The sequence below is a fragment of the Coregonus clupeaformis genome, unplaced genomic scaffold (genome assembly GCF_020615455.1).
Source record: "Coregonus clupeaformis isolate EN_2021a unplaced genomic scaffold, ASM2061545v1 scaf0653, whole genome shotgun sequence".
Taxonomy (NCBI): domain Eukaryota; kingdom Metazoa; phylum Chordata; class Actinopteri; order Salmoniformes; family Salmonidae; genus Coregonus; species Coregonus clupeaformis.
Window position 1 is genome coordinate 32,381 of NW_025534108.1, and position 8,214 is coordinate 40,594.

General features: G+C 39.9%; 2 long non-coding RNA genes across 2 annotated transcripts; both read left to right on the forward strand.

Annotated features, from left to right (window-relative positions):
• The first annotated feature begins 280 nt into the window (after positions 1 to 280).
• Positions 281 to 3,813, forward strand: LOC123485347. Its single transcript, XR_006658971.1, has 5 exons — positions 281 to 448; positions 764 to 855; positions 1,021 to 1,108; positions 2,994 to 3,050; positions 3,774 to 3,813. It is a non-coding gene; the product is annotated as an uncharacterized LOC123485347 (long non-coding RNA).
• Positions 3,814 to 4,650: 837 nt separating this feature from the next.
• LOC123485346 lies at positions 4,651 to 7,548 on the forward strand. Its single transcript, XR_006658970.1, has 3 exons — positions 4,651 to 4,668; positions 7,293 to 7,409; positions 7,516 to 7,548. It is a non-coding gene; the product is annotated as an uncharacterized LOC123485346 (long non-coding RNA).
• The last annotated feature ends 666 nt before the right edge of the window (positions 7,549 to 8,214 follow it).

Below are 8,214 nucleotides of genomic sequence, written 5' to 3' on the forward strand. Positions count from 1 at the left end.
AAACTATTACTGGATATAGTCAATAGGATAGTTGTTGTCATGGTAGACTTTTAAAACTAATTATGTGGCTGGTCACCCCTTTACAACTCGGAAGGCATGGTTTTGCAGATAAATGAGTAAAAGTGAACTACACTCTTAAAAGAAAAGCTTCCTGTAGGATCCTTTAGGATAATATAAGGTAAAAAATATACCTTAAGATTAATTTCCAAGCCTATACTCTGCCATCAGCTCGTTGTTGAACCGTTGAAGACTTCAGGGGTTCTTTGAAGAAGCCTTTTCCAAAGAGGGGTTCGGTTTGGAACCAGCAGCGCCCTCGTGAGTAAAGGGCGCTCGAGCGCAGAATTCAAATTGAGACCGTTGGTCAAAAGACAACTGGAAGCGGGAAGCGCGCGGATGGTTGGAGAGACGCGACCAATAAGAGATGACTTGCAACGGATTGACGTGAAAGGTGAGTGATACCTTAGCTATTCGCTAGCTAAGATAATAATTCATCAAACTACTATCAAAAACTTAAAAACAATACATCATGTAATGTACTCTTGGTTTTTCATCAGCTAGCCAAGCTACATAGCCTGTAATGTTAGCTGGTAATTGTTGTATAAATGTTGGTACGTTTTAGCTAACGTTAGCTACAGTAGCTAGCTAGTTAAAGTTACTGTAACGTTAGCTAACTTTAGCTAGCTAGACTCAATATTGAGAAATTGTAGTCATTTAAACCCATGATATACTTTCTCACCATCTCCTTCCATCCTTCTCCCGTTAGTACCTGGCTTATCCTGCCCCTGTCCAGTTAAGTGGTGGAGAGTTTGGGAGCTGTGAGCTCTGATAGAGAAATGTATCAACCACCACGAACAGGTAAAACAGACACACACACACACACACACACAGATGACCCAATGTAGATTATGTTCGACTTGACAAAAAGAAGAATACATAAAACAGATCAGATTAGTTAGATGCATTTGATATTGAATACTCATGTTGTTTATGTTGTGTTTGTGTCTAATTGATGTCTTTCAGGTTGGTGTATTGGGGCGGATTGTTCTGTCCTCTGTATTTCAGACCAAAGCAAGACAATGTTTAAAGCTCGCTATGGATCTACTAACAGGTTAGCCTCTATAAAGTATTTGGATGTATTTACAGTGTGATTATAGTGTGTTCTGTGTTACTCCTTTGTCAATCCAATACTAACTGAATAGTGAATCAATCAATCAATACAGTTTGATTATAGTGTGTTCTGTGTAATTCCTTCATCTTTTCCAGCACTAACTGAATGGTGAATGAATGTATTTGCAGTCAATCAATCAATCAATCAATACAGTGTTTGAACAAAATTCAACTCCAGTTGAAGAACTGGGACAAGCTACACATCTCATTGTGGGGTAGGCCACATGTTATAAAGATGGTTAAAGCTCCTAAACTGAATTACATCATCAGCATGTTTCCACTGTCCATACCTGCCTACACCTTTAACACCATAGACAAAATGATTCATTTGGACTATTAAAAGGGCGAGGATGAACAAAGCTAGATTACAGGTAAAGACTTAGAAGGGAGGATTAAAGCTCCCTAACATGTAATTATAGCAAGAAGCCTTTATAACTGCCCAGATAGGCTCTCTTTATTGAGAACTCTAATAGGCCAATTTGGGTTGACATGGAAGAATAACTTAATGCCCCATTTGGAGCATCATATTATCTGAGTCAACACTTAAATGTGGGACTGCAGAATCCCATATTATAAGAGACAGACATCTTCACCTTTCCTGACAAGCTCTGCTTCTTTATGGAACAACCATAAATACAAATTAGGAGGAAAGGTGGTTGTCTGGAAAGAGTGGGATAGGTTTTGTTTTAGCCTCAACACTAATACATTTCACTTTTGCGCTATGTGTCAACCTTTTATTTGAGTGTGGCTGTGGAAGACTGGTCCCTTGATGATGTCTGCAAGTGGCTGAGTACCAATGATCTCCATGATTCCATCCCATCATTCCAAGGTTCACAATCTTTCTGAAGAATGCCAACTCTCTTCAATTGTCCACTTTGCAACGAGCATTCTTTCTCTGTGTCCAAACTACTCACACATTGGCCTCTATCACCAGCATGAACCACATTTTCTAATTACCTGTGGACTTAATGGGTGTGGGAAAACAAATAGATGTTTCAGCGTCTATCGGTCTCACATCTACCAAAACCACAGAGCTTTTAAGCGCCAACTTAGATGAGAATTGCCCTCATGATGAATTTGAGATTAGGACTGATCCCATTGAAGATGACATGAGCGATGTAGAAGGTCTGCCAGAGGCTGAATATGTTCAAGCCACAGAGATCAACACTGAGCAGCTAATTGAAGGTCTCAAAAACAATATGTATTTTTATTTAGAACATCAGTGAAGAACACTGCATCCCAGTTACGGTACAGAATAGCATTGTTGAGGACCTCAGAACCATTTCTGATGCATTTATGACACACTACAGTGATCCCCTCAGGTTTCATCTTACAAATAAGCAAATAAACGTGGTTGAACATGACGATCTCAGGGACTTGCTTAACAACTCTGCAGTATTTGAGGAATGCATTAGATGCATAAGCTCTGAGTGGATGCTGGAGCATTACTGTGTGAAAGAATTGGGCATGGTCCGGCCAATTGAAGTACCACTGAGCAACAAGAAGGTTATATAACAAGGTGATTTCAATCCAGCTACATGGTCCCCAGGGTATATGAATATAAAGAGACATGAGACAAAACAATCATAATGAATAAGATTAGATGGACAGGGGGACCTGATCCTGGGTCAGCACTCCTCCTCTGGGACACTGCCTTTATAAGCCCAGGAGTCACCAGGACCAAGAAACATAACACTTACTGTTGGAAAGTCTAGTTACAGCAGGTGTTTACTGCCATCTAGTGGAAGATACCAATAAAACACTTTATTATCAGGGTGGGGAGAACGCTGAGCTGAAACAGAAAGTAAATGTGTTCTTTTGAACAGGATCCATTTTGAGACGACAGAGCAGAAAACAAGATATGGAGAGAACTAAAAAATAAAGTGAGTATTTCTAAGTATTTCTGAATAATAATCTAAGCCTATAACTTCAGTTTATTGTTGTTGTAGCCTTGTGTTATTATGCAATTATTAATGGCCGTGTTTAGTTAATTCAATTGGAAGTTATCAATTGTCACCATGGTCACAGTTCTATCTCAATTGCTGATCAGATGTTAGAATGCATTAGATTGAAGGTAACAGTCAGCCAGATTAGGCTACAGGTAAAGAAATAACCTGGCTGTTGTTGACAAGCATGGACCTATTCAGTTAATATCCATGTTATTAATATTTCAATCAGAGATTGAAATTATGACCCCATCCTCAGTAGCCTATTCCAGCAGGCTACTGGGCAACAGAAGCACTTCCTACCTCAAATCGTCTTGCTATTCATGTTAAATAAATGAATCTGTCAATTTGAACTAAGCAAGCTGCTAAATCATTCAGCTTACATCTTGCCTACATGTTGCCCAGGCTACTGGAGGCTGTCTGAAATAAGATGTAGGCCTATCTGGGGATATGTTTTGGCCTAGTTTTCAGGCCTTGTGGTGGGTTTTGAGTAGTCATTGGGCTAGAAAAAAGTAATTGCATTAAATCACCTGACTGTTTGGATGTGTCTGTTAGTAAATATTTTATTTCTAAGAGATAATTAATAAAATAGAACAATGGACATTCAAGAATTAGTTGTCACTGTGTTCACCACAACCAACATGCTGCATCTCTGTTTAGGGGTCAGTGGTCTAAAATGAGTCTCTCTGGGGAGAGAGAGGAGGGGATCCCTGCCTCTAAAATGAGTCTCTCTGGGGAGAGAGAGGAGCCGGGAGGGGGCCCTGCCTCTAAAAGGAGTCTCTCTGGGGAGAGAGAGGAGGGGGGCCCTGCCTCTAAAATGAGTCTCTCTGGGAACATGACACCAAAAGCTAAGAGGTGAGCTGAAAATATTGTTTAAGAATTTATATTCGAAAGTGCTATATAGGAGAAAAGAAAATCACATTTGTGATTTTTCATCAGAAAATAGTTACTAATAGATACCTTCAATGTAACTATTGTAGATTTGAGATGTGATTTAAAACCATTGTTTAGCTGGAATGTAATGTTCGTATCCTGTATATTTGACTGTGATACGTGGTTGTCTCACCTAGCTACCTTAAGATGAATGCATTTACAGATGCCATATCTTAATTTGACCCTGTTTCTCACAGCAGGAAAATAATCCTGCAGCAATAGCAAATGTGTATTTTTAGGTGGATTATAATTAAGGGATATTTTCCTGTAGGGGTTCATACATTTTTCATCAGGGAAAATCAAGTCTGACATTTAAAGTGGAAATTACCCACTTTAGACACCTTTATAAAGCCTTGTAGTGGTTTAATCATTTCTTTAAACAATAAAAGCTAATTGACCAACATTTCTGAAAATGGATATATAGCGTTTTGGAATGAAACTCTTGTTTCCCCATCTGAGCTCAGAGTAGATGAGAGACGTAATGTTTGTCTCTGTTGTGTTGAAGTCCAATCAAGCAGGAGAGACCAGCCTCCCCTGTACCCAGCTGTGTGTCCATGAAGAGTGACCAGTCTATGGTCTACCTATGAACCTTCAGAGAGGGAGACTTTTCTACTGAACAAAGGTAAGAAGAACTCATGGGTCATGGTCAGTGAGTTAAACAACACTGTCTCTAGTCATTTCTCCTCTCCCATTTTCCCATTTATTTTTGTTGTTTTCATAATCCATAGGCTAATCCTTTTTTCCATTTTCATAGTCCTGAAACAAAATTAAACAAACACTACATTCCCTCCCTGTGTGTGTGTGTGTGTCTGTCAGTGTGTGTGTGTGTGTGTGTGTGTGTGTGTGTGTGTGTGTGTGTGTGTGTGTGTGTGTGCACTCCCTGGATGAGGAGATGTAATCTCTATCCTGATTGCCTAGTCACTTTTACCCCTACCTACATGTACATATTACCTCAACTACCTGGTACCCCTGCACATTGACTCAGTACTGGTACTCCTTATATATAGTCTAGTTATTACCTCAACAACCTGGTACCCCCTGCACATTGACTCAGTACTGGTACTCCTTGTATATAGTCTAGTTATTACGTCAACTACTTGGTACCCCTGCACATTGACTCAGTACTGGTACTCCTTGTATATAGTCTAGTTATTACGTCAACTACCTGGTACCCCTGCACATTGACTCAGTACTAGTACTCCTTGTATATAGTCTAGTTATTACCTCAACTACCTGGTACCCCTGCACATTGACTCAGTACTGGTACTCCTTGTATATAGTCTAGTTATTACCGCAACTACCTGTTACCCCTGCACATTGACTCAGTACTGGTACTCCTTATAGGCTCATTATTGTTATTTTATTATGTTACTTTTTCAATTTCTTTATTTAGTGAAATGTTGTGACTTTTTAACTCTGCATTGTTGGGAAAGGGCTCGTTAGTAAGCATTTCACGGTAAAGTGTACGACTGTTGTATTCGGCACATGTGAGAAATTCAATTTGATTTGATTTGAAGCTCATGCGCAGAAATACGTAATTGTGTCTAATGGTCGTCTTGTGCCGAACCGCACGTGTTGGATGTCAAATCAAAGGCACTCCTTCGATATAAAGTTGTTTATGACCAACATGAAAATGTGTCAGTTTGTTAAACTACTTAAGACAGAACATTTTCAAAATGAATAACTAAGGAAGTCATTTTTACCTCTCATTGACTTCTCAAACCCCAAACCCTGTCCTGGTCTGCTTCATATGTATTCCCAGAAGACATTTTTTACATCAGCAGTTGTCATGAAGTGCTTATATAGAAACCCAGTCTAAAACCCCACAGAGCAAGCAATGCAGATGTAGAAGCACGGTGGCTAGGAAAAACTCCCTAGAAAGGCAGGAACCTAGGAAGAAACCTAAAGAGGAACCAGGCTCTGAGGGGTGGCCAGTCCCTCTTCTGGCTGTGCCGGGTGGAGATTATAAGAGGATATGGCCATTAAGGCCAGATCGTTTTTCAAGATTTTAAAATGTTCATAGATGACTAGAAGGGTCAAATAATAATCACTGTGGTTATAGAGGGTGCAACACGTCAGCACCTCAGGAGTAAATGTCAGTTGGCTTATCATAGCCGAAGCATTCAGAGGTCGAGACAGCAGGTGTGATAGAGAGAGAGAGGAGAGAGAGAGAGAGAGAGAGAGAGAGAGAGAGAGAGGTCGAGAGAAGAGAGAGAGGTCGAGAGAGAGAGAGAGAGAGAGAGAGAGAGAGAGAGAGAGAGGTCGAAACAGCAGGTTCGGGACAAGGTCGCACGTCCGTTGAACAGGTCAGAGTTCCATATCCGCAGGCAGACCAGTAGAAACTGGATCAGTCACGTCCGGTGGAGCATGTATCGATACTGATAGGATCGAAGAAGGGAGCGCTGCTCTTGGATCAGCTTTCTCCATTCAAATCTTTCCTTAACATTATAATTATTTCACAATACTGACCACGGATCAGCTTCTAGAAAGATATTACTACCTACGGCTGCAAATATTGAGGTAGTTTATTCTAATGCTTACACAATAAAAATGCACTAAATCACAGATTTGGCACATCATTGGGCACATGTTAGGCTACACATCATGAAATATATTGAGACAAATTACAGACAGTAGCCTACAAGTAGCAAAATAGAACTCAATATATTGAACATTTAATATATTTCAATATGATTGAAATAGGACTATAGCCTACTGTTTATATTTTAATACAGTCATCTCGGTTTTCATTTGAAGCATCATTTTATACATCACTTGTTTGAATCAATTCAAGTCAACTTTCTTCTGAATTTATCGGTGGTCAAAAAGAGACGGATAAACCATGTGATTCTATGTTTAGCGGAGATCTTCTGTGTATAAAGTCACACGGAGGGCAAAAAAGCATCTAACGACGCACTTGGTGTTCTACAAATCTAGCAGTACTACTTATTTCTCTGAGAGTGAGGCAGATATATAGCATTTTGCAAAAAAAACATTTGTCTCTCTGAAATGAAGCCATTAAGTGATAGATTTTAATCAAACACATGTCTGTCATTGAACAACCCCATGCCATGATTAGCTAGTGAAAAAACACACCAATCTCTTTCATAATTTCTTTAAACAATAGAAGCTAATTTACCAACATTTCTGAAAATGGATATATAGAGTTTTGGAATGAAACTCTTGTTTCCCCATCTGAGTTCAGAGTAGATGAGAGATGTAATGTTTGTCTCTGTTGTGTTGAAGCCCAATCAAGCAGGAGAGACCAGCCTCCCCTGTACCCAGCTGTGTGTCCATGAAGAGTGACCAGTCTATGGAACCTCCTCTAAACTTTAGAGAGGGAGACTTTTCTACTGAACAAAGGTAAGAAGAACTCATGGGTCATGGTCAGTGTGTGTGTGTGTGTGTGTGTGTGTGTGTGTGTGTGTGTACTCCCTGGATGAGATGTAATCTGATGTTTTGTCCACAGAAACCAACAGGAGAGATCAGAGTCAGAGATTCTCAGTGGTCAGTCTTCCCAGAGTCATCAAACAGACCTGGCCTCCATATTCAGTGTATGTGGTCCTGTTATGTACATTTGTTTTGTTTACCTCAAGTAAAGTTGATCTGTCAATCATTCATTCATGTGTTAATGAGAAAGCATTTAGTCTCTTGCTTAACTTATTTACTTGATTTATTTCAGTTGCTTGAAGAGAATATTATGACATTTGTGAAGAACGAGCTGAAGATGTTCAAGAGGATTCTTAGTCCAGAACTCCCAGAAGGCTTTGAGAGTCAGAAGCAGGATAAGGAAGTGGTGGATGCTGAAGATGAGAAGCAGGAGAGCAGTGCCAGAGAGGGGCTCTGAAGATCACACTGCACGTCCTGAGGAAAATGAACCAGAAGGAGCTTGCTGACACACTGGAGAAAAGTAAGAGCTGTCTGCCTCATGTTGAATGCTGTTTTATAACAAACATTTAAAAGCTGTAGCTAAAGTACAGCTAAAGTAGCTGTGTAACTCAATGATATTGTAGCAGCCTTAACACAACACCTAGTGACCTCATCAAGTAGCAGCAGGGATAGAGAGAGAGAGAGAGAGAGAGGAGAGAGAGAGAGAATACACACTCACACCAGTCTGTAATGCATTATGAAAACATTTATACAGTCAGTTAAGCGAAAAAAATTATTA